Below are 25,195 nucleotides of genomic sequence, written 5' to 3'. Positions count from 1 at the left end.
TTTAGTCATCTATCAACTGTTTTTCTTGCAGGGCTATGACACAATCACTCTTACTCAGGAATCTTTCTATTTTTCCCTGAAATAAGAGAGAAGTCTTCAGCGTGAAACTTGTGCTTGCTTGGATTCATTCTCCAGATGCGCACAATTGCTTTCATCTAAGGCTAAAATGTTCATAACTTCAGTACAATGCACTATGCCAATTAATTTGCCAGTTAGGAAGATTTTACCACAGTCTTGCAACCTGTACCGTGTGCACAGCTTTTAGGTCCCTGATGGTCTAGTGGCTAGGATTCGCCGCTCTCACAGCAGCTGCCGGGGTTCGATTCCCGGTCAGGGAATAAGGGAACCAATTTTTGGCACTGTGTGTAGCGTAAACCTAAGACAGTTCTGCTGTTGATTTCCAATGACATGGCTACAATGTCAATTTAATCTAGCCCTGTCAGAAATTCAATAGGACGTTGTTTTGTAAGGAGTCATCCTATGCGCACCACTTGATTTGAAATAACACTTTACAGCCAGCAGATTTACTACTTCTCTTTAGAGAAGGGCTCGCTTAACTCTTACCAGTAGCTATAGGACCGGTGTGGCTTTTAATAACTAAAAGAATGATCAAGTTTTTCTGATACTTTGATGTGTAACACGGTGCTTAATAACAATTTGAGCAGCAAAGAGAAATGCCATTTGTCATTAAATGACATGGGCATCCACGAATGATACGGAAAAAGAGAAATTTCAAGGTCTATTGTCGGACAAAATGTTTTTGTCCGCGGACTTGGAGCATTTGGTGATCTGGCAGGTGCTGGCCGTCCATCCGTCTTGGATTGAGTTTGAGGGAGGCCCGTTTTTTGTGTTGAATGGCACTCTGGAATCTAATCTTCCCCACTTGCTTTGTAGAGGATGAACTTAGAATGCACATGAGATAACAGACCATCACTTTAACTGAAGAGTCATAGCAAAACATGCTTCCTTGGATAAAGAGTTGCTAGAGTGTATTAAGCTTGAGACTGTGTTTACCCTACAAGCCACCCATTGTCTGAACAGAGGTAGAGATAGCAAGGTACATTAGAAAGCTGATCATACAAGGAGCACAGAATGCATTGGCCGGGAATCGAACCCGGGTCAACTGCTTGGCAAGCAGCTATTCTCTCCACTATACCACCAATGCCCTGACAGACTCTTATTTAGTCATCTATCAACTGTTTTTCTTGCAGGGCTATGACACACTCACTCTTACTCAGGAATCTTTCTATTTTTCCCTGAAATAAGAGAGAAGTCTTCAGCGTGAAACTTGTGCTTGCTTGGATTCATTCTCCAGATGCGCACAATTGCTTTCATCTAAGGCTAAAATGTTCATAACTTCAGTACAATGCACTATGCCAATTAATTTGCCAGTTAGGAAGATTTTACCACAGTCTTGCAACCTGTACCGTGTGCACAGCTTTTAGGTCCCTGATGGTCTAGTGGCTAGGATTCGCCGCTCTCACAGCAGCGGCCGGGGTTCGATTCCCGGTCAGGGAATAAGGGAACCAATTTTTGGCACTGTGTGTAGCGTAAACCTAAGACAGTTCTGCTGTTGATTTCCAATGACATGGCTACAATGTCAATTTAATCTAGCCCTGTCACAAATTCAATAGGACGTTGGTTTGTAAGGAGTCATCCTATGCGCACCACTTGATTTGAAATAACACTTTACAGCCAGCAGATTTACTACTTCTCTTTAGAGAAGGGCTCGCTTAACTCTTACCAGTAGCTATAGGACCGGTGTGGCTTTTAATAACTAAAAGAATGATCAAGTTTTTCTGATACTTTGATGTGTAACACGGTGCTTAATAACAATTTGAGCAGCAAAGAGAAATGCCATTTGTCATTAAATGACATGGGCATCCACGAATGATACGGAAAAAGAGAAATTTCAAGGTCTATTGTCGGACAAAATGTTTTTGTCCGCGGACTTGGAGCATTTGGTGATCTGGCAGGTGCTGGCCGTCCATCCGTCTTGGATTGAGTTTGAGGGAGGCCCGTTTTTTGTGTTGAATGGCACTCTGGAATCTAATCTTCCCCACTTGCTTTGTAGAGGATGAACTTAGAATGCACATGAGATAACAGACCATCACTTTAACTGAAGAGTCATAGCAAAACATGCTTCCTTGGATAAAGAGTTGCTAGAGTGTATTAAGCTTGAGACTGTGTTTACCCTACAAGCCACCCATTGTCTGAACAGAGGTAGAGATAGCAAGGTACATTAGAAAGCTGATCATACAAGGAGCAGAGAATGCATTGGCCGGGAATCGAACCCGGGTCAACTGCTTGGCAAGCAGCTATTCTCTCCACTATACCACCAATGCCCTGACAGACTCTTATTTAGTCATCTATCAACTGTTTTTCTTGCAGGGCTATGACACACTCACTCTTACTCAGGAATCTTTCTATTTTTCCCTGAAATAAGAGAGAAGTCTTCAGCGTGAAACTTGTGCTTGCTTGGATTCATTCTCCAGATGCGCACAATTGCTTTCATCTAAGGCTAAAATGTTCATAACTTCAGTACAATGCACTATGCCAATTAATTTGCCAGTTAGGAAGATTTTACCACAGTCTTGCAACCTGTACCGTGTGCACAGCTTTTAGGTCCCTGATGGTCTAGTGGCTAGGATTCGGCGCTCTCACCGCCGCGGCCCGGTTTTGATTCCCGGTCAGGGAATAAGGGAACCAAATTTTGGCACTGTGTGTAGCGTAAACCTAAGAGAGTTCTGCTGTTGATTTCCAATGACATGGCTACAATGTCAATTTAATCTAGCCCTGTCACAAATTCAATAGGACGTTGGTTTGTAAGGAGTCATCCTATGCGCACCACTTGATTTGAAATAACACTTTACAGCCAGCAGATTTACTACTTCTCTTTAGAGAAGGGCTCGCTTAACTCTTACCAGTAGCTCTAGGACCGGTGTGGCTTTTAATAACTAAAAGAATGATCAAGTTTTTCTGATACTTTGATGTGTAACACGGTGCTTAATAACAATTTGAGCAGCAAAGAGAAATGCCATTTGTCATTAAATGACATGGGCATCCACGAATGATACGGAAAAAGAGAAATTTCAAGGTCTATTGTCGGACAAAATGTTTTTGTCCGCGGACTTGGAGCATTTGGTGATCTGGCAGGTGCTGGCCGTCCATCCGTCTTGGATTGAGTTTGAGGGAGGCCCGTTTTTTGTGTTGAATGGCACTGTGGAATCTAATCTTCCCCACTTGCTTTGTAGAGGAGGAACTTAGAATGCACATGAGATAACAGACCATCGCTTTAACTGAAGAGTCATAGCAAAACATGGTTCCTTGGATGGAGAGTTGCTAGAGTGTATTAAGCTTGAGACTGTGTTTATTCTACAAGCCACCCATTGTATGAAGAGAGGTAGAGATAGCAAGGTACATTAGAAAGCTGATCATACAAGGAGCAGAGAATGCATTGGCCGGGAATCAAACCCGGGTTAACTGCTTGGCAAGCAGCTATTCTCTCCACTATACCACCAATGCCCTGACAGACTCTTATTTAGTCATCTATCAACTGTTTTTCTTGCAGGGCTATGACACAATCACTCTTACTCAGGAATCTTTCTATTTTTCCCTGAAATAAGAGAGAAGTCTTCAGCGTGAAACTTGTGCTTGCTTGGATTCATTCTCCAGATGCGCACAATTGCTTTCATCTAAGGCTAAAATGTTCATAACTTCAGTACAATGCACTATGCCAATTAATTTGCCAGTTAGGAAGATTTTACCACAGTCTTGCAACCTGTACCGTGTGCACAGCTTTTAGGTCCCTGATGGTCTAGTGGCTAGGATTCGCCGCTCTCACAGCAGCGGCCGGGGTTCGATTCCCGGTCAGGGAATAAGGGAACCAATTTTTGGCACTGTGTGTAGCGTAAACCTAAGACAGTTCTGCTGTTGATTTCCAATGACATGGCTACAATGTCAATTTAATCTAGCCCTGTCACAAATTCAATAGGACGTTGGTTTGTAAGGAGTCATCCTATGCGCACCACTTGATTTGAAATAACACTTTACAGCCAGCAGATTTACTACTTCTCTTTAGAGAAGGGCTCGCTTAACTCTTACCAGTAGCTATAGGACCGGTGTGGCTTTTAATAACTAAAAGAATGATCAAGTTTTTCTGATACTTTGATGTGTAACACGGTGCTTAATAACAATTTGAGCAGCAAAGAGAAATGCCATTTGTCATTAAATGACATGGGCATCCACGAATGATACGGAAAAAGAGAAATTTCAAGGTCTATTGTCGGACAAAATGTTTTTGTCCGCGGACTTGGAGCATTTGGTGATCTGGCAGGTGCTGGCCGTCCATCCGTCTTGGATTGAGTTTGAGGGAGGCCCGTTTTTTGTGTTGAATGGCACTCTGGAATCTAATCTTCCCCACTTGCTTTGTAGAGGATGAACTTAGAATGCACATGAGATAACAGACCATCACTTTAACTGAAGAGTCATAGCAAAACATGCTTCCTTGGATAAAGAGTTGCTAGAGTGTATTAAGCTTGAGACTGTGTTTACCCTACAAGCCACCCATTGTCTGAACAGAGGTAGAGATAGCAAGGTACATTAGAAAGCTGATCATACAAGGAGCAGAGAATGCATTGGCCGGGAATCGAACCCGGGTCAACTGCTTGGCAAGCAGCTATTCTCTCCACTATACCACCAATGCCCTGACAGACTCTTATTTAGTCATCTATCAACTGTTTTTCTTGCAGGGCTATGACACACTCACTCTTACTCAGGAATCTTTCTATTTTTCCCTGAAATAAGAGAGAAGTCTTCAGCGTGAAACTTGTGCTTGCTTGGATTCATTCTCCAGATGCGCACAATTGCTTTCATCTAAGGCTAAAATGTTCATAACTTCAGTACAATGCACTATGCCAATTAATTTGCCAGTTAGGAAGATTTTACCACAGTCTTGCAACCTGTACCGTGTGCACAGCTTTTAGGTCCCTGATGGTCTAGTGGCTAGGATTCGGCGCTCTCACCGCCGCGGCCCGGTTTTGATTCCCGGTCAGGGAATAAGGGAACCAAATTTTGGCACTGTGTGTAGCGTAAACCTAAGAGAGTTCTGCTGTTGATTTCCAATGACATGGCTACAATGTCAATTTAATCTAGCCCTGTCACAAATTCAATAGGACGTTGGTTTGTAAGGAGTCATCCTATGCGCACCACTTGATTTGAAATAACACTTTACAGCCAGCAGATTTACTACTTCTCTTTAGAGAAGGGCTCGCTTAACTCTTACCAGTAGCTCTAGGACCGGTGTGGCTTTTAATAACTAAAAGAATGATCAAGTTTTTCTGATACTTTGATGTGTAACACGGTGCTTAATAACAATTTGAGCAGCAAAGAGAAATGCCATTTGTCATTAAATGACATGGGCATCCACGAATGATACGGAAAAAGAGAAATTTCAAGGTCTATTGTCGGACAAAATGTTTTTGTCCGCGGACTTGGAGCATTTGGTGATCTGGCAGGTGCTGGCCGTCCATCCGTCTTGGATTGAGTTTGAGGGAGGCCCGTTTTTTGTGTTGAATGGCACTGTGGAATCTAATCTTCCCCACTTGCTTTGTAGAGGAGGAACTTAGAATGCACATGAGATAACAGACCATCGCTTTAACTGAAGAGTCATAGCAAAACATGGTTCCTTGGATGGAGAGTTGCTAGAGTGTATTAAGCTTGAGACTGTGTTTATTCTACAAGCCACCCATTGTATGAAGAGAGGTAGAGATAGCAAGGTACATTAGAAAGCTGATCATACAAGGAGCACAGAATGCATTGGCCCGGAATCGAACCCGGGTCAACTGCTTGGCAAGCAGCTATTCTCTCCACTATACCACCAATGCCCTGACAGACTCTTATTTAGTCATCTATCAACTGTTTTTCTTGCAGGGCTATGACACACTCACTCTTACTCAGGAATCTTTCTATTTTTCCCTGAAATAAGAGAGAAGTCTTCAGCGTGAAACTTGTGCTTGCTTGGATTCATTCTCCAGATGCGCACAATTGCTTTCATCTAAGGCTAAAATGTTCATAACTTCAGTACAATGCACTATGCCAATTAATTTGCCAGTTAGGAAGATTTTACCACAGTCTTGCAACCTGTACCGTGTGCACAGCTTTTAGGTCCCTGATGGTCTAGTGGCTAGGATTCGGCGCTCTCACCGCCGCGGCCCGGTTTTGATTCCCGGTCAGGGAATAAGGGAACCAAATTTTGGCACTGTGTGTAGCGTAAACCTAAGAGAGTTCTGCTGTTGATTTCCAATGACATGGCTACAATGTCAATTTAATCTAGCCCTGTCACAAATTCAATAGGACGTTGGTTTGTAAGGAGTCATCCTATGCGCACCACTTGATTTGAAATAACACTTTACAGCCAGCAGATTTACTACTTCTCTTTAGAGAAGGGCTCGCTTAACTCTTACCAGTAGCTCTAGGACCGGTGTGGCTTTTAATAACTAAAAGAATGATCAAGTTTTTCTGATACTTTGATGTGTAACACGGTGCTTAATAACAATTTGAGCAGCAAAGAGAAATGCCATTTGTCATTAAATGACATGGGCATCCACGAATGATACGGAAAAAGAGAAATTTCAAGGTCTATTGTCGGACAAAATGTTTTTGTCCGCGGACTTGGAGCATTTGGTGATCTGGCAGGTGCTGGCCGTCCATCCGTCTTGGATTGAGTTTGAGGGAGGCCCGTTTTTTGTGTTGAATGGCACTGTGGAATCTAATCTTCCCCACTTGCTTTGTAGAGGAGGAACTTAGAATGCACATGAGATAACAGACCATCGCTTTAACTGAAGAGTCATAGCAAAACATGGTTCCTTGGATGGAGAGTTGCTAGAGTGTATTAAGCTTGAGACTGTGTTTATTCTACAAGCCACCCATTGTATGAAGAGAGGTAGAGATAGCAAGGTACATTAGAAAGCTGATCATACAAGGAGCAGAGAATGCATTGGCCCGGAATCGAACCCGGGTCAACTGCTTGGCAAGCAGCTATTCTCTCCACTATACCACCAATGCCCTGACAGACTCTTATTTAGTCATCTATCAACTGTTTTTCTTGCAGGGCTATGACACACTCACTCTTACTCAGGAATCTTTCTATTTTTCCCTGAAATAAGAGAGAAGTCTTCAGCGTGAAACTTGTGCTTGCTTGGATTCATTCTCCAGATGCGCACAATTGCTTTCATCTAAGGCTAAAATGTTCATAACTTCAGTACAATGCACTATGCCAATTAATTTGCCAGTTAGGAAGATTTTACCACAGTCTTGCAACCTGTACCGTGTGCACAGCTTTTAGGTCCCTGATGGTCTAGTGGTTTGGATTCGGCGCTCTCACCGCTGCGGCCGGGGTTCGATTCCCATTCAGGGAGTAAGGGAACCAAATTTTGGCACTGTGTGTAGCGTAAACCTAAGAGAGTTCTGCTGTTGATTTCCAATGACATGGCTACAATGTCAATTTAATCTAGCCCTGTCACAAATTCAATAGGACGTTGGTTTGTAAGGAGTCATCCTATGCGCACCACTTGATTTGAAATAACACTTTACAGCCAGCAGATTTACTACTTCTCTTTAGAGAAGGGCTCGCTTAACTCTTACCAGTAGCTCTAGGACCGGTGTGGCTTTTAATAACTAAAAGAATGATCAAGTTTTTCTGATACTTTGATGTGTAACACGGTGCTTAATAACAATTTGAGCAGCAAAGAGAAATGCCATTTGTCATTAAATGACATGGGCATCCACGAATGATACGGAAAAAGAGAAATTTCATGGTCAATTGTCGGACAAAATGTTTTTGTCCGCGGACTTGGAGCATTTGGTTATCTGGCAGGTGCTGGCCGTCCATCCGTCTTGGATTGAGTTTGAGGGAGGCCCGTTTTTTGTGTTGTATGGCACCGTGGAATCTAATCTTCCCCACTTGCTTTGTAGAGGACGAACTTAGAATGCACATGAGATAACAGACCATCACTTTAACTGAAGAGTCATAGCAAAACATGCTTCCTTGGATGAAGAGTTGCTAGAGCGTATTAAGCTTGAGACTGTGTTTACCCTACAAGCCACCCATTGTCTGAACAGAGGTAGAGATAGCAAGGTACATTAGAAAGCTGATCATACAAGGAGCAGAGAATGCATTGGCCGGGAATCGAACCCGGGTCAACTGCTTGGCAAGCAGCTATTCTCTCCACTATACCACCAATGCCCTGACAGACTCTTATTTAGTCATCTATCAACTGTTTTTCTTGCAGGGCTATGACACACTCACTCTTACTCAGGAATCTTTCTATTTTTCCCTGAAATAAGAGAGAAGTCTTCAGCGTGAAACTTGTGCTTGCTTGGATTCATTCTCCAGATGCGCACAATTGCTTTCATCTAAGGCTAAAATGTTCATAACTTCAGTACAATGCACTATGCCAATTAATTTGCCAGTTAGGAAGATTTTACCACAGTCTTGCAACCTGTACCGTGTGCACAGCTTTTAGGTCCCTGATGGTCTAGTGGCTAGGATTAGGCGCTCTCACCGCCGCGGCCGGGGTTCGATTCCCGGTCAGGGAATAAGGGAACCAAATTTTGGCACTGTGTGTAGCGTAAACCTAAGAGAGTTCTGCTGTTGATTTCCAATGACATGGCTACAATGTCAATTTAATCTAGCCCTGTCAGAAATTCAATAGGACGTTGGTTTGTAAGGAGTCATCCTATGCGCACCACTTGATTTGAAATAACACTTTACAGCCAGCAGATTTACTACTTCTCTTTAGAGAAGGGCTCGCTTAACTCTTACCAGTAGCTCTAGGACCGGTGTGGCTTTTAATAACTAAAAGAATGATCAAGTTTTTCTGATACTTTGATGTGTAACACGGTGCTTAATAACAATTTGAGCAGCAAAGAGAAATGCCATTTGTCATTAAATGAAATGGGCATCCACGAATGATACGGAAAAAGAGAAATTTCAAGTTCTATTGTCGGACAAAATGTTTTTGTCCGCGGACTTGGAGCATTTGGTGATCTGGCAGGTGCTGGCCGTCCATCCGTCTTGGATTGAGTTTGAGGGAGGCCCGTTTTTTGTGTTGAATGGCACTGTGGAATCTAATCTTCCCCACTTGCTTTGTAGAGGAGGAACTTAGAATGCACATGAGATAACAGACCATCACTTTAACTGAAGAGTCATAGCAAAACATGGTTCCTTGGATGGAGAGTTGCTAGAGTGTATTAAGCTTGAGACTGTGTTTATCCTACAAGCCACCCATTGTATGAAGAGAGACAGAGATAGCAAGGTACATTAGAAAGCTGATCATACAAGGAGCAGAGAATGCATTGTCCGGGAATCGAACCCCGGTCAACTGCTTGGCAAGCAGCTATTCTCTCCACTATACCACCAATGCCCTGACAGACTCTTATTTAGTCATCTATCAACTGTTTTTCTTGCAGGGCTATGACACACTCACTCTTACTCAGGAATCTTTCTATTTTTCCCTGAAATAAGAGAGAAGTCTTCAGCGTGAAACTTGTGCTTGCTTGGATTCATTCTCCAGATGCGCACAATTGCTTTCACCTAAGGCTAAAATGTTCATAACTTCAGTACAATGCACTATGCCAATTAATTTGCCAGTTAGGAAGATTTTACCACAGTCTTGCAACCTGTACCGTGTGCACAGCTTTTAGGTCCCTGATGGTCTAGTGGCTAGGATTCGGCGCTCTCACCGCCGCGGCCCGGGTTCGATTCCCGGTCAGGGAATAAGGGAACCAAATTTTGGCACTGTGTGTAGCGTAAACCTAAGACAGTTCTGCTGTTGATTTCCAATGACATGGCTACAATGTCAATTTAATCTAGCCCTGTCAGAAATTCAATAGGACGTTGGTTTGTAAGGAGTCATCCTATGCGCACCACTTGATTTGAAATAACACTTTACAGCCAGCAGATTTACTACTTCTCTTTAGAGAAGGGCTCGCTTAACTCTTACCAGTAGCTCTAGGACCGGTGTGGCTTTTAATAACTAAAAGAATGATCAAGTTTTTCTGATACTTTGATGTGTAACACGGTGCTTAATAACAATTTGAGCAGCAAAGAGAAATGCCATTTGTCATTAAATGACATGGGCATCCACGAATGATACGGAAAAAGAGAAATTTCATGGTCAATTGTCGGACAAAATGTTTTTGTCCGCGGACTTGGAGCATTTGGTTATCTGGCAGGTGCTGGCCGTCCATCCGTCTTGGATTGAGTTTGAGGGAGGCCCGTTTTTTGTGTTGAATGGCACCGTGGAATCTAATCTTCCCCACTTGCTTTGTAGAGGAGGAACTTAGAATGCACATGAGATAACAGACCATCACTTTAACTGAAGAGTCATAGCAAAACATGCTTCCTTGGATGAAGAGTTGCTAGAGTGTATTAAGCTTGAGACTGTGTTTATCCTACAAGCCACCCATTGTATGAAGAGAGATAGAGATAGCAAGGTACATTAGAAAGCTGATCATACAAGGAGCAGAGAATGCATTGTCCGGGAATCGAACCCCGGTCAACTGCTTGGCAAGCAGCTATTCTCTCCACTATACCACCAATGCCCTGACAGACTCTTATTTAGTCATCTATCAACTGTTTTTCTTGCAGGGCTATGACACACTCACTCTTACTCAGGAATCTTTCTATTTTTCCCTGAAATAAGAGAGAAGTCTTCAGCGTGAAACTTGTGCTTGCTTGGATTCATTCTCCAGATGCGCACAATTGCTTTCACCTAAGGCTAAAATGTTCATAACTTCAGTACAATGCACTATGCCAATTAATTTGCCAGTTAGGAAGATTTTACCACAGTCTTGCAACCTGTACCGTGTGCACAGCTTTTAGGTCCCTGATGGTCCAGTGGCTAGGATTCGGCGCTCTCACCGCTGCGGCCCGTGTTCGATTCCCGGTCAGGGAATAAAATAACCAACTTTTGGCACTGTGTGTAGCGTAAACCTAAGAGAGTTCTGCTGTTGATTTCCAATGACATGGCTACAATGTCAATTTAATCTAGCCCTGTCACAAATTCAATAGGACGTTGGTTTGTAAGGAGTCATCCTATGCGCACCACTTGATTTGAAATAACACTTTACAGCCAGCAGATTTACTACTTCTCTTTAGAGAAGGGCTCGCTTAACTCTTACCAGAAGCTCTAGGACCGGTGTGGCTTTTAATAACTAAAAGAATGATCAAGTTTTTCTGATACTTTGATGTGTAACACGGTGCTTAATAACAATTTGAGCAGCAAAGAGAAATGCCATTTGTCATTAAATGACATGGGCATCCACGAATGATACGGAAAAAGAGAAATTTCAAGGTCTATTGTCGGACAAAATGTTTTTGTCCGCGGACTTGGAGCATTTGGTGATCTGGCAGGTGCTGGCCGTCCATCCGTCTTGGATTGAGTTTGAGGGAGGCCCGTTTTTTGTGTTGAATGGCACCGTGGAATCTAATCTTCCCCACTTGCTTTGTAGAGGAGGAACTTAGAATGCACATGAGATAACAGACCATCACTTTAACTGAAGAGTCATAGCAAAACATGGTTCCTTGGATGGAGAGTTGCTAGAGTGCATTAAGCTTGAGACTGTGTTTATCCTACAAGCCACCCACTGTCTGAACAGAGGTAGAGATAGCAAGGTACATTAGAAAGCTGATCATACAAGGAGCAGAGAATGCATTGGCCGGGAATCAAACCCAGGTTAACTGCTTGGCAAGCAGCTATTCTCTCCACTATACCACCAATGCCCTGACAGACTCTTATTTAGTCATCTATCAACTGTTTTTCTTGCAGGGCTATGACACACTCACTCTTACTCAGGAATCTTTCTATTTTTCCCTGAAATAAGAGAGAAGTCTTCAGCGTGAAACTTGTGCTTGCTTGGATTCATTCTCCAGATGCGCACAATTGCTTTCATCTAAGGCTAAAATGTTCATAACTTCAGTACAATGCACTATGCCAATTAATTTGCCAGTTAGGAAGATTTTACCACAGTCTTGCAACCTGTACCGTGTGCACAGCTTTTAGGTCCCTGATGGTCTAGTGGCTAGGATTAGGCGCTCTCACCGCCGCGGCCGGGGTTCGATTCCCGGTCAGGGAATAAGGGAACCAAATTTTGGCACTGTGTGTAGCGTAAACCTAAGAGAGTTCTGCTGTTGATTTCCAATGACATGGCTACAATGTCAATTTAATCTAGCCCTGTCAGAAATTCAATAGGACGTTGGTTTGTAAGGAGTCATCCTATGCGCACCACTTGATTTGAAATAACACTTTACAGCCAGCAGATTTACTACTTCTCTTTAGAGAAGGGCTCGCTTAACTCTTACCAGTAGCTCTAGGACCGGTGTGGCTTTTAATAACTAAAAGAATGATCAAGTTTTTCTGATACTTTGATGTGTAACACGGTGCTTAATAACAATTTGAGCAGCAAAGAGAAATGCCATTTGTCATTAAATGAAATGGGCATCCACGAATGATACGGAAAAAGAGAAATTTCAAGTTCTATTGTCGGACAAAATGTTTTTGTCCGCGGACTTGGAGCATTTGGTGATCTGGCAGGTGCTGGCCGTCCATCCGTCTTGGATTGAGTTTGAGGGAGGCCCGTTTTTTGTGTTGAATGGCACTGTGGAATCTAATCTTCCCCACTTGCTTTGTAGAGGAGGAACTTAGAATGCACATGAGATAACAGACCATCACTTTAACTGAAGAGTCATAGCAAAACATGGTTCCTTGGATGGAGAGTTGCTAGAGTGTATTAAGCTTGAGACTGTGTTTATCCTACAAGCCACCCATTGTATGAAGAGAGACAGAGATAGCAAGGTACATTAGAAAGCTGATCATACAAGGAGCAGAGAATGCATTGTCCGGGAATCGAACCCCGGTCAACTGCTTGGCAAGCAGCTATTCTCTCCACTATACCACCAATGCCCTGACAGACTCTTATTTAGTCATCTATCAACTGTTTTTCTTGCAGGGCTATGACACACTCACTCTTACTCAGGAATCTTTCTATTTTTCCCTGAAATAAGAGAGAAGTCTTCAGCGTGAAACTTGTGCTTGCTTGGATTCATTCTCCAGATGCGCACAATTGCTTTCACCTAAGGCTAAAATGTTCATAACTTCAGTACAATGCACTATGCCAATTAATTTGCCAGTTAGGAAGATTTTACCACAGTCTTGCAACCTGTACCGTGTGCACAGCTTTTAGGTCCCTGATGGTCTAGTGGCTAGGATTCGGCGCTCTCACCGCCGCGGCCCGGGTTCGATTCCCGGTCAGGGAATAAGGGAACCAAATTTTGGCACTGTGTGTAGCGTAAACCTAAGACAGTTCTGCTGTTGATTTCCAATGACATGGCTACAATGTCAATTTAATCTAGCCCTGTCAGAAATTCAATAGGACGTTGGTTTGTAAGGAGTCATCCTATGCGCACCACTTGATTTGAAATAACACTTTACAGCCAGCAGATTTACTACTTCTCTTTAGAGAAGGGCTCGCTTAACTCTTACCAGTAGCTCTAGGACCGGTGTGGCTTTTAATAACTAAAAGAATGATCAAGTTTTTCTGATACTTTGATGTGTAACACGGTGCTTAATAACAATTTGAGCAGCAAAGAGAAATGCCATTTGTCATTAAATGACATGGGCATCCACGAATGATACGGAAAAAGAGAAATTTCATGGTCAATTGTCGGACAAAATGTTTTTGTCCGCGGACTTGGAGCATTTGGTTATCTGGCAGGTGCTGGCCGTCCATCCGTCTTGGATTGAGTTTGAGGGAGGCCCGTTTTTTGTGTTGAATGGCACCGTGGAATCTAATCTTCCCCACTTGCTTTGTAGAGGAGGAACTTAGAATGCACATGAGATAACAGACCATCACTTTAACTGAAGAGTCATAGCAAAACATGCTTCCTTGGATGAAGAGTTGCTAGAGTGTATTAAGCTTGAGACTGTGTTTATCCTACAAGCCACCCATTGTATGAAGAGAGATAGAGATAGCAAGGTACATTAGAAAGCTGATCATACAAGGAGCAGAGAATGCATTGTCCGGGAATCGAACCCCGGTCAACTGCTTGGCAAGCAGCTATTCTCTCCACTATACCACCAATGCCCTGACAGACTCTTATTTAGTCATCTATCAACTGTTTTTCTTGCAGGGCTATGACACACTCACTCTTACTCAGGAATCTTTCTATTTTTCCCTGAAATAAGAGAGAAGTCTTCAGCGTGAAACTTGTGCTTGCTTGGATTCATTCTCCAGATGCGCACAATTGCTTTCACCTAAGGCTAAAATGTTCATAACTTCAGTACAATGCACTATGCCAATTAATTTGCCAGTTAGGAAGATTTTACCACAGTCTTGCAACCTGTACCGTGTGCACAGCTTTTAGGTCCCTGATGGTCCAGTGGCTAGGATTCGGCGCTCTCACCGCTGCGGCCCGTGTTCGATTCCCGGTCAGGGAATAAAATAACCAACTTTTGGCACTGTGTGTAGCGTAAACCTAAGAGAGTTCTGCTGTTGATTTCCAATGACATGGCTACAATGTCAATTTAATCTAGCCCTGTCACAAATTCAATAGGACGTTGGTTTGTAAGGAGTCATCCTATGCGCACCACTTGATTTGAAATAACACTTTACAGCCAGCAGATTTACTACTTCTCTTTAGAGAAGGGCTCGCTTAACTCTTACCAGAAGCTCTAGGACCGGTGTGGCTTTTAATAACTAAAAGAATGATCAAGTTTTTCTGATACTTTGATGTGTAACACGGTGCTTAATAACAATTTGAGCAGCAAAGAGAAATGCCATTTGTCATTAAATGACATGGGCATCCACGAATGATACGGAAAAAGAGAAATTTCAAGGTCTATTGTCGGACAAAATGTTTTTGTCCGCGGACTTGGAGCATTTGGTGATCTGGCAGGTGCTGGCCGTCCATCCGTCTTGGATTGAGTTTGAGGGAGGCCCGTTTTTTGTGTTGAATGGCACCGTGGAATCTAATCTTCCCCACTTGCTTTGTAGAGGAGGAACTTAGAATGCACATGAGATAACAGACCATCACTTTAACTGAAGAGTCATAGCAAAACATGGTTCCTTGGATGGAGAGTTGCTAGAGTGCATTAAGCTTGAGACTGTGTTTATCCTACAAGCCACCCACTGTCTGAACAGAGGTAGAGATAGCAAGGTACATTAGAAAGCTGATCATACAAGGAGCAGAGAATGCATTGGCCGGGAATCAAACCCAGGTTAACTGCTTGGCAAGCAGCTATTCTCTCCACTATACCACCAATGCCCTGACAGACTCTTATTTAGTCATCTATCAACTGTTTTTCTTGCAGGGCTATGACACAATCACTCTTACTCAGGAATCTTTCTATTTTTCCCTGAAATAAGAGAGAAGTCTTCAGCGTGAAACTTGTGCTTGCTTGGATTCATTCTCCAGATGCGCATAATTGCTTTCATCTAAGGCTAAAATGTTCATAACTTCAGTACAATGCACTATGCCAATTAATTTGCCAGTTAGGAAGATTTTACCACAGTCTTGCAACCTGTACCGTGTGCACAGCTTTTAGGTCCCTGATGGTCTAGTGGCTAGGATTCGCCGCTCTCACAGCCGCGGCCCGGGTTCGATTCCCGGTCAGGGAATAAGGGAACCAAGTTTTTGGCACTGTGTGTAGCGTAAACCTAAGAGAGTTCTGCTGTTGATTTCCAATGACATGGCTACAATGTCAATTTAATCTAGCCCTGTCACAAATTCAATAGGACGTTGGTTTGTAAGGAGTCATCCTATGCGCACCACTTGATTTGAAATAACACTTTACAGCCAGCAGATTTACTACTTCTCTTTAGAGAAGGGCTCGCTTAACTCTTACCAGTAGCTCTAGGACCGGTGTGGCTTTTAATAACTAAAAGAATGATCAAGTTTTTCTGATACTTTGATGTGTAACACGGTGCTTAATAACAATTTGAGCAGCAAAGAGAAATGCCATTTGTCATTAAATGACATGGGCATCCACGAATGATACGGAAAAAGAGAAATTTCAAGGTCTATTGTCGGACAAAATGTTTTTGTCCGCGGACTTGGAGCATTTGGTGATCTGGCAGGTGCTGGCCGTCCATCCGTCTTGGATTGAGTTTGAGGGAGGCCCGTTTTTTGTGTTGAATGGCACTGTGGAATCTAATCTTCCCCACTTGCTTTGTAGAGGAGGAACTTAGAATGCACATGAGATAACAGACCATCGCTTTAACTGAAGAGTCATAGCAAAACATGGTTCCTTGGATGGAGAGTTGCTAGAGTGTATTAAGCTTGAGACTGTGTTTATTCTACAAGCCACCCATTGTATGAAGAGAGGTAGAGATAACAAGGTACATTAGAAAGCTGATCATACAAGGAGCAGAGAATGCATTGGCCGGGAATCGAACCCGGGTCAACTGCTTGGCAAGCAGCTATTCTCTCCACTATACCACCAATGCCCTGACAGACTCTTATTTAGTCATCTATCAACTGTTTTTCTTGCAGGGCTATGACACACTCACTCTTACTCAGGAATCTTTCTATTTTTCCCTGAAATAAGAGAGAAGTCTTCAGCGTGAAACTTGTGCTTGCTTGGATTCATTCTCCAGATGCGCATAATTGCTTTCATCTAAGGCTAAAATGTTCATAACTTCAGTACAATGCACTATGCCAATTAATTTGCCAGTTAGGAAGATTTTACCACAGTCTTGCAACCTGTACCGTGTGCACAGCTTTTAGGTCCCTGATGGTCCAGTGGCTAGGATTCGGCGCTCTCACCGCTGCGGCCAGTGTTCGATTCCCGGTCAGGGAATAAGATAACCAGCTTTTGGCACTGTGTGTAGCGTAAACCTAAGAGAGTTCTGCTGTTGATTTCCAATGACATGGCTACAATGTCAATTTAATCTAGCCCTGTCACAAATTCAATAGGACGTTGGTTTGTAAGGAGTCATCCTATGCGCACCACTTGATTTGAAATAACACTTTACACTCAGCAGATTTACTACTTCTCTTTAGAGAAGGGCTCGCTTAACTCTTACCAGAAGCTCTAGGACCGGTGTGGCTTTTAATAACTAAAAGAATGATCAAGTTTTTCTGATACTTTGATGTGTAACACGGTGCTTAATAACAATTTGAGCAGCAAAGAGAAATGCCATTTGTCATTAAATGACATGGGCATCCACGAATGATACGGAAAAAGAGAAATTTCAAGGTCTATTGTCGGACAAAATGTTTTTGTCCGCGGACTTGGAGCATTTGGTGATCTGGCAGGTGCTGGCCGTCCATCCGTCTTGGATTGAGTTTGAGGGAGGCCCGTTTTTTGTGTTGAATGGCACCGTGGAATCTAATCTTCCCCACTTGCTTTGTAGAGGACGAACTTAGAATGCACATGAGATAACAGACCATCACTTTAACTGAAGAGTCATAGCAAAACATGGTTCCTTGGATGGAGAGTTGCTAGAGTGTATTAAGCTTGAGACTGTGTTTATCCTACAAGCCACCCATTGTCTGAACAGAGGTAGAGATAGCAAGGTACATTAGAAAGCTGATCATACAAGGAGCACAGAATGCATTGGCCGGGAATCAAACCCGGGTCAACTGCTTGGCAAGCAGCTATTCTCTCCACTATACCACCAATGCCCTGACAGACTCTTATTTAGTCATCTATCAACTGTTTTTCTTGCAGGGCTATGACACACTCACTCTTACTCAGGAATCTTTCTATTTTTCCCTGAAATAAGAGAGAAGTCTTCAGCGTGAAACTTGTGCTTGCTTGGATTCATTCTCCAGATGCGCACAATTGCTTTCATCTAAGGCTAAAATGTTCATAACTTCAGTACAATGCACTATGCCAATTAATTTGCCAGTTAGGAAGATTTTACCACAGTCTTGCAACCTGTACCGTGTGCACAGCTTTTAGGTCCCTGATGGTCTAGTGGCTAGGATTCGGCGCTTTCACTGCCGCGGCCCGGTTTCGATTCCCGGTCAGGGAATAAGGGAACCAAATTTTGGCACTGTGTGTAGCGTAAACCTAAGAGAGTTCTGCTGTTGATTTCCAATGACATGGCTACAATGTCAATTTAATCTAGCCCTGTCACAAATTCAATAGGACGTTGGTTTGTAAGGAGTCATCCTATGCGCACCACTTGATTTGAAATAACACTTTACACTCAGCAGATTTACTACTTCTCTTTAGAGAAGGGCTCGCTTAACTCTTACCAGTAGCTCTAGGACCGGTGTGGCTTTTAATAACTAAAAGAATGATCAAGTTTTTCTGATACTTTGATGTGTAACACGGTGCTTAATAACAATTTGAGCAGCAAAGAGAAATGCCATTTGTCATTAAATGACATGGGCATCCACGAATGATACGGAAAAAGAGAAATTTCATGGTCAATTGTCGGACAAAATGTTTTTGTCCGCGGACTTGGAGCATTTGGTTATCTGGCAGGTGCTGGCCGTCCATCCGTCTTGGATTGAGTTTGAGGGAGGCCCGTTTTTTGTGTTGTATGGCACCGTGGAATCTAATCTTCCCCACTTGCTTTGTAGAGGACGAACTTAGAATGCACATGAGATAACAGACCATCACTTTAACTGAAGAGTCATAGCAAAACATGCTTCCTTGGATGAAGAGTTGCTAGAGTGTATTAAGCTTGAGACTGTGTTTACCCTACAATCCACCCATTGTCTGAACAGAGGTAGAGATAGCAAGGTACATTAGAAAGCTGATCATACAAGGAGCAGAGAATGCATTGGCCGGGAATCGAACCCGGGTCAACTGCTTGGCAAGCAGCTATTCTCTCCACTATACCACCAATGCCCTGACAGACTCTTATTTAGTCATCTATCAACTGTTTTTCTTGCAGGGCTATGACACACTCACTCTTACTCAGGAATCTTTCTATTTTTACCTGAAATAAGAGAGAAGTCTTCAGCGTGAAACTTGTGCTTGCTTGGATTCATTCTCCAGATGCGCACAATTGCTTTCATCTAAGGCTAAAATGTTCATAACTTCAGTACAATGCACTATGCCAATTAATTTGCCAGTTAGGAAGATTTTACCACAGTCTTGCAACCTGTACCGTGTGCACAGCTTTTAGGTCCCTGATGGTCTAGTGGCTAGGCTTCGGCGCTCTCACCGCTGCGGCCCGGGTTTGATTCCCGGTCAGGGAATAAGGGAACCAAATTTTGGCACTGTGTGTAGCGTAAACCTAAGAGAGTTCTGCTGTTGATTTCCAATGACATGGCTACAATGTCAATTTAATCTAGCCCTGTCACAAATTCAATAGGACATTGGTTTGTAAGGAGTCATCCTATGCGCACCACTTGATTTGAAATAACACTTTACAGCCAGCAGATTTACTACTTCTCTTTAGAGAAGGGCTCGCTTAACTCTTACCAGTAGCTCTAGGACCGGTGTGGCTTTTAATAACTAAAAGAATGATCAAGTTTTTCTGATACTTTGATGTGTAACACGGTGCTTAATAACAATTTGAGCAGCAAAGAGAAATGCCATTTGTCATTAAATGACATGGGCATCCACGAATGATACGGAAAAAGAGAAATTTCAAGGTCTATTGTCGGACAAAATGTTTTTGTCCGCGGACTTGGAGCATTTGGTGATCTGGCAGGTGCTGGCCGTCCATCCGTCTTGGATTGAGTTTGAGGGAGGCCCGTTTTTTGTGTTGAATGGCACCGTGGAATCTAATCTTCCCCACTTGCTTTGTAGAGGACGAACTTAGAATGCACATGAGATAACAGACCATCACTTTAACTGAAGAGTCATAGCAAAACATGGTTCCTTGGATGGAGAGTTGCTAGAGTGTATTAAGCTTGAGACTGTGTTTATCCTACAAGCCACCCACTGTCTGAACAGAGGTAGAGATAGCAAGGTACATTAGAAAGCTGATCATACAAGGAGCAGAGAATGCATTGGCCGGGAATCAAACCCAGGTTAACTGCTTGGCAAGCAGCTATTCTCTCCACTATACCACCAATGCCCTGACAGACTCTTATTTAGTCATCTATCAACTGTTTTTCTTGCAGGGCTATGACACAATCACTCTTACTCAGGAATCTTTCTATTTTTCCCTGAAATAAGAGAGAAGTCTTCAGCGTGAAACTTGTGCTTGCTTGGATTCATTCTCCAGATGCGCATAATTGCTTTCATCTAAGGCTAAAATGTTCATAACTTCAGTACAATGCACTATGCCAATTAATTTGCCAGTTAGGAAGATTTTACCACAGTCTTGCAACCTGTACCGTGTGCACAGCTTTTAGGTCCCTGATGGTCTAGTGGCTAGGATTCGGCGCTTTCACTGCCGCGGCCCGGTTTCGATTCCCGGTCAGGGAATAAGGGAACCAAATTTTGGCACTGTGTGTAGCGTAAACCTAAGAGAGTTCTGCTGTTGATTTCCAATGACATGGCTACAATGTCAATTTAATCTAGCCCTGTCACAAATTCAATAGGACGTTGGTTTGTAAGGAGTCATCCTATGCGCACCACTTGATTTGAAATAACACTTTACACTCAGCAGATTTACTACTTCTCTTTAGAGAAGGGCTCGCTTAACTCTTACCAGTAGCTCTAGGACCGGTGTGGCTTTTAATAACTAAAAGAATGATCAAGTTTTTCTGATACTTTGATGTGTAACACGGTGCTTAATAACAATTTGAGCAGCAAAGAGAAATGCCATTTGTCATTAAATGACATGGGCATCCACGAATGATACGGAAAAAGAGAAATTTCATGGTCAATTGTCGGACAAAATGTTTTTGTCCGCGGACTTGGAGCATTTGGTTATCTGGCAGGTGCTGGCCGTCCATCCGTCTTGGATTGAGTTTGAGGGAGGCCCGTTTTTTGTGTTGTATGGCACCGTGGAATCTAATCTTCCCCACTTGCTTTGTAGAGGACGAACTTAGAATGCACATGAGATAACAGACCATCACTTTAACTGAAGAGTCATAGCAAAACATGCTTCCTTGGATGAAGAGTTGCTAGAGTGTATTAAGCTTGAGACTGTGTTTACCCTACAATCCACCCATTGTCTGAACAGAGGTAGAGATAGCAAGGTACATTAGAAAGCTGATCATACAAGGAGCAGAGAATGCATTGGCCGGGAATCGAACCCGGGTCAACTGCTTGGCAAGCAGCTATTCTCTCCACTATACCACCAATGCCCTGACAGACTCTTATTTAGTCATCTATCAACTGTTTTTCTTGCAGGGCTATGACACACTCACTCTTACTCAGGAATCTTTCTATTTTTACCTGAAATAAGAGAGAAGTCTTCAGCGTGAAACTTGTGCTTGCTTGGATTCATTCTCCAGATGCGCACAATTGCTTTCATCTAAGGCTAAAATGTTCATAACTTCAGTACAATGCACTATGCCAATTAATTTGCCAGTTAGGAAGATTTTACCACAGTCTTGCAACCTGTACCGTGTGCACAGCTTTTAGGTCCCTGATGGTCTAGTGGCTAGGATTCGGCGCTCTCACCGCTGCGGCCCGGGTTTGATTCCCGGTCAGGGAATAAGGAAACCAAATTTTGGCACTGTGTGTAGCGTAAACTAAGAGAGTTCTGCTGTTGATTTCCAATGACATGGCTACAATGTCAATTTAATCTAGCCCTGTCACAAATTCAATAGGACGTTGGTTTGTAAGGAGTCATCCTATGCGCACCACTTGATTTGAAATAACACTTTACAGCCAGCAGATTTACTACTTCTCTTTAGAGAAGGGCTCGCTTAACTCTAAAAAGTAGCTCTAGGACCGGTGTGGCTTTTAATAACTAAAAGAATGATCAAGTTTTTCTGATACTTTGATGTGTAACACGGTGCTTAATAACAATTTGAGCAGCAAAGAGAAATGCCATTTGTCATTAAATGAAATGTGCATCCACGAATGATACGGAAAAAGAGAAATTTCAAGTTCTATTGTCGGACAAAATGTTTTTGTCCGCGGACTTGGAGGATTTGGTGATCTGGCAGGTGCTGGCCGTCCATCCCTCCATCCGTCTTGGATTGAGCTTGAGGGAGGCACGTTTTTTGTGTTGTATGGCACTGTGGAATCTAATCTTCCCCACTTGCTTTGTAGAGGACGAACTTAGAATGCACATGAGATGACAGACCATCGCTTTAACTGAAGAGTCATAGCAAAACATGGTTCCTTGGATGGAGAGTTGCTAGAGTGTATTAAGCTTGAGACTGTGTTTATCCTACAAGCCACCCATTGTATGAAGAGAGGTAGAGATAGCAAGGTACATTAGAAAGCTGATCATACAAGGAGCAGAGAATGCATTGGCCGGGAATCGAACCCGGGTCAACTGCTTGGCAAGCAGCTATTCTCTCCACTATACCACCAATGCCCTGACAGACTCTTATTTAGTCATCTATCAACTGTTTTTCTTGCAGGGCTATGACACACTCACTCTTACTCAGGAATCTTTCTATTTTTCCCTGAAATAAGAGAGAAGTCTTCAGCGTGAAACTTGTGCTTGCTTGGATTCATTCTCCAGATGCGCACAATTGCTTTCATCTAAGGCTAAAATGTTCATAACTTCAGTACAATGCACTATGCCAATTAATTTGCCAGTTAGGAAGATTTTACCACAGTCTTGCAACCTGTACCGTGTGCACAGCTTTTAGGTCCCTGATGGTCTAGTGGCTAGGATTCGGCGCTCTCACCGCCGCGGCCGGGGTTCGATTCCCGGTCAGGGAGTAAGGGAACCAAATTTTGGCACTGTGTGTAGCGTAAACCTAAGAGAGTTCTGCTGTTGATTTCCAATGACATGGCTACAATGTCAATTTAATCTAGCCCTGTCACAAATTCAATAGGACGTTGGTTTGTAAGGAGTCATCCTATGCGCACCACTTGATTTGAAATAACACTTTACAGCCAGCAGATTTACTACTTCTCTTTAGAGAAGGGCTAGCTTAACTCTTACCAGTAGCTCTAGGACCGGTGTGGCTTTTAATAACTAAAAGAATGATCAAGTTTTTCTGATACTTTGATGTGTAACACGGTGCTTAATAACAATTTGAGCAGCAAAGAGAAATGCCATTTGTCATTAAATGACATGGGCATCCACGAATGATACGGAAAAAGAGAAATTTCATGGTCAATTGTCGGACAAAATGTTTTTGTCCGCGGACTTGGAGCATTTGGTTATCTGGCAGGTGCTGGCCGTCCATCCGTCTTGGATTGAGTTTGAGGGAGGCCCGTTTTTTGTGTTGTATGGCACCGTGGAATCTAATCTTCCCCACTTGCTTTGTAGAGGAGGAACTTAGAATGCACATGAGATAACAGACCATCACTTTAACTGAAGAGTCATAGCAAAACATGGTTCCTTGGATGGAGAGTTGCATTAAGCTTGAGACTGTGTTTATCCTACAAGCCACCCATTGTATGAAGAGAGGTAGAGATAGCAAGGTACATTAGAAAGCTGATCATACAAGGAGCAGAGAATGCATTGGCCGGGAATCGAACCCCGGTCAACTGCTTGGCAAGCAGTTATTCTCTCCACTATACCACCAATGCCCTGACAGACTCTTATTTAGTCATCTATCAACTGTTTTTCTTGCAGGGCTATGACACACTCACTCTTACTCAGGAATCTTTCTATTTTTCCCTGAAATAAGAGAGAAGTCTTCAGCGTGAAACTTGTGCTTGCTTGGATTCATTCTCCAGATGCGCACAATTGCTTTCATCTAAGGCTAAAATGTTCATAACTTCAGTACAATGCACTATGCCAATTAATTTGCCAGTTAGGAAGATTTTACCACAGTCTTGCAACCTGTACCGTGTGCACAGCTTTTAGGTCCCTGATGGTCTAGTGGCTAGGATTCGGCGCTCTCACCGCCGCGGCCCGGGTTCGATTCCCGGTCAGGGAATAAGGGAACCAAATTTTGGCACTTTGTGTAGCGTAAACCTAAGAGAGTTCTGCTGTTGATTTCCAATGACATGGCTACAATGTCAATTTAATCTAGCCCTGTCACAAATTCAATAGGACGTTGGTTTGTAAGGAGTCATCCTATGCGCACCACTTGATTTGAAATAACACTTTACAGCCAGCAGATTTACTACTTCTCTTTAGAGAAGGGCTCGCTTAACTCTTACCAGTGGCTCTATGACCGGTGTGGCTTTTAATAACTAAAAGAATGATCAAGTTTTTCTGATACTTTGATGTGTAACACGGTGCTTAATAACAATTTGAGCAGCAAAGAGAAATGCCATTTGTCATTAATGGACATGGGCATCCACGAATGATACGGAAAAAGAGAAATTTCATGGTCTATTGTCGGACAAAATGTTTTTGTCCGCGGACTTGGAGCATTTGGTGATCTGGCAGGTGCTGGCCGTCCATCCGTCTTGGATTGAGTTTGAGGGAGGCCCGTTTTTTGTGTTGAATGGCACTGTGGAATCTAATCTTCCCCACTTGCTTTGTAGAGGAGGAACTTAGAATGCACATGAGATAACAGACCATCACTTTAACTGAAGAGTCATAGCAAAACATGGTTCCTTGGATGGAGAGTTGCTAGAGTGTATTAAGCTTGAGACTGTGTTTACCCTACAAGCCACCCATTGTCTGAACAGAGGTAGAGATAGCAAGGTACATTAGAAAGCTGATCATACAAGGAGCAGAGAATGCATTGGCCGGGAATCGAACCCGGGTCAACTGCTTGGCAAGCAGCTATTCTCTCCACTATACCACCATTGCCCTGACAGACTCTTATTTAGTCATCTATCAACTGTTTTTCTTGCAGGGCTATGACACACTCACTCTTACTCAGGAATCTTTCTATTTTTCCCTGAAATAAGAGAGAAGTCTTCAGCGTGAAACTTGTGCTTGCTTGGATTCATTCTCCAGATGCGCATAATTGCTTTCATCTAAGGCTAAAATGTTCATAACTTCAGTACAATGCACTATGCCAATTAATTTGCCAGTTAGGAAGATTTTACCACAGTCTTGCAACCTGTACCGTGTGCACAGCTTTTAGGTCCCTGATGGTCTAGTGGCTAGGATTCGGTGCTCTCACCGCCGCGGCCTGGGTTCGATTCCCGGGCAGGGAATAAGGGAACCAAATTTTGGCACTGTGTGTAGCGTAAACCTAAGAGAGTTCTGCTGTTGATTTCCAATGACATGGCTA

At 43.0% G+C, this 25,195-nt stretch overlaps 14 non-coding genes across 14 annotated transcripts; 6 read left to right on the top strand and 8 right to left on the bottom strand.

Moving 5' to 3' along the window:
- Positions 1-1,093: 1,093 nt before the first annotated feature.
- On the bottom strand, positions 1,094-1,165 carry trnag-gcc (transfer RNA glycine (anticodon GCC)). Its single transcript has one exon. It is a non-coding gene; the product is annotated as a tRNA-Gly (tRNA).
- Positions 1,166-2,273: 1,108 nt separating this feature from the next.
- On the bottom strand, positions 2,274-2,345 carry trnag-gcc (transfer RNA glycine (anticodon GCC)). The gene has a single exon. It is a non-coding gene; the product is annotated as a tRNA-Gly (tRNA).
- A 2,288-nt stretch (positions 2,346-4,633) lies between these two features.
- On the bottom strand, positions 4,634-4,705 carry trnag-gcc (transfer RNA glycine (anticodon GCC)). The gene has a single exon. It is a non-coding gene; the product is annotated as a tRNA-Gly (tRNA).
- A 3,468-nt stretch (positions 4,706-8,173) lies between these two features.
- Positions 8,174-8,245, bottom strand: trnag-gcc (transfer RNA glycine (anticodon GCC)). Its single transcript has one exon. It is a non-coding gene; the product is annotated as a tRNA-Gly (tRNA).
- A 1,461-nt stretch (positions 8,246-9,706) lies between these two features.
- Positions 9,707-9,778, top strand: trnae-cuc (transfer RNA glutamic acid (anticodon CUC)). The gene has a single exon. It is a non-coding gene; the product is annotated as a tRNA-Glu (tRNA).
- A 3,468-nt stretch (positions 9,779-13,246) lies between these two features.
- trnae-cuc (transfer RNA glutamic acid (anticodon CUC)) lies at positions 13,247-13,318 on the top strand. Its single transcript has one exon. It is a non-coding gene; the product is annotated as a tRNA-Glu (tRNA).
- Positions 13,319-16,434: 3,116 nt separating this feature from the next.
- Positions 16,435-16,506, bottom strand: trnag-gcc (transfer RNA glycine (anticodon GCC)). Its single transcript has one exon. It is a non-coding gene; the product is annotated as a tRNA-Gly (tRNA).
- Positions 16,507-17,967: 1,461 nt separating this feature from the next.
- On the top strand, positions 17,968-18,039 carry trnae-uuc (transfer RNA glutamic acid (anticodon UUC)). The gene has a single exon. It is a non-coding gene; the product is annotated as a tRNA-Glu (tRNA).
- A 755-nt stretch (positions 18,040-18,794) lies between these two features.
- Positions 18,795-18,866, bottom strand: trnag-gcc (transfer RNA glycine (anticodon GCC)). The gene has a single exon. It is a non-coding gene; the product is annotated as a tRNA-Gly (tRNA).
- Positions 18,867-20,327: 1,461 nt separating this feature from the next.
- trnae-uuc (transfer RNA glutamic acid (anticodon UUC)) lies at positions 20,328-20,399 on the top strand. Its single transcript has one exon. It is a non-coding gene; the product is annotated as a tRNA-Glu (tRNA).
- A 755-nt stretch (positions 20,400-21,154) lies between these two features.
- On the bottom strand, positions 21,155-21,226 carry trnag-gcc (transfer RNA glycine (anticodon GCC)). Its single transcript has one exon. It is a non-coding gene; the product is annotated as a tRNA-Gly (tRNA).
- A 281-nt stretch (positions 21,227-21,507) lies between these two features.
- Positions 21,508-21,579, top strand: trnae-cuc (transfer RNA glutamic acid (anticodon CUC)). The gene has a single exon. It is a non-coding gene; the product is annotated as a tRNA-Glu (tRNA).
- Positions 21,580-22,341: 762 nt separating this feature from the next.
- On the bottom strand, positions 22,342-22,413 carry trnag-gcc (transfer RNA glycine (anticodon GCC)). The gene has a single exon. It is a non-coding gene; the product is annotated as a tRNA-Gly (tRNA).
- Positions 22,414-23,866: 1,453 nt separating this feature from the next.
- On the top strand, positions 23,867-23,938 carry trnae-cuc (transfer RNA glutamic acid (anticodon CUC)). The gene has a single exon. It is a non-coding gene; the product is annotated as a tRNA-Glu (tRNA).
- The last annotated feature ends 1,257 nt before the right edge of the window (positions 23,939-25,195 follow it).

This window comes from Odontesthes bonariensis, chromosome 5 (genome assembly GCF_027942865.1).
Source record: "Odontesthes bonariensis isolate fOdoBon6 chromosome 5, fOdoBon6.hap1, whole genome shotgun sequence".
NCBI lineage: Eukaryota > Metazoa > Chordata > Actinopteri > Atheriniformes > Atherinopsidae > Odontesthes > Odontesthes bonariensis.
This window is presented reverse-complemented; position numbering and strand designations above follow the sequence as displayed.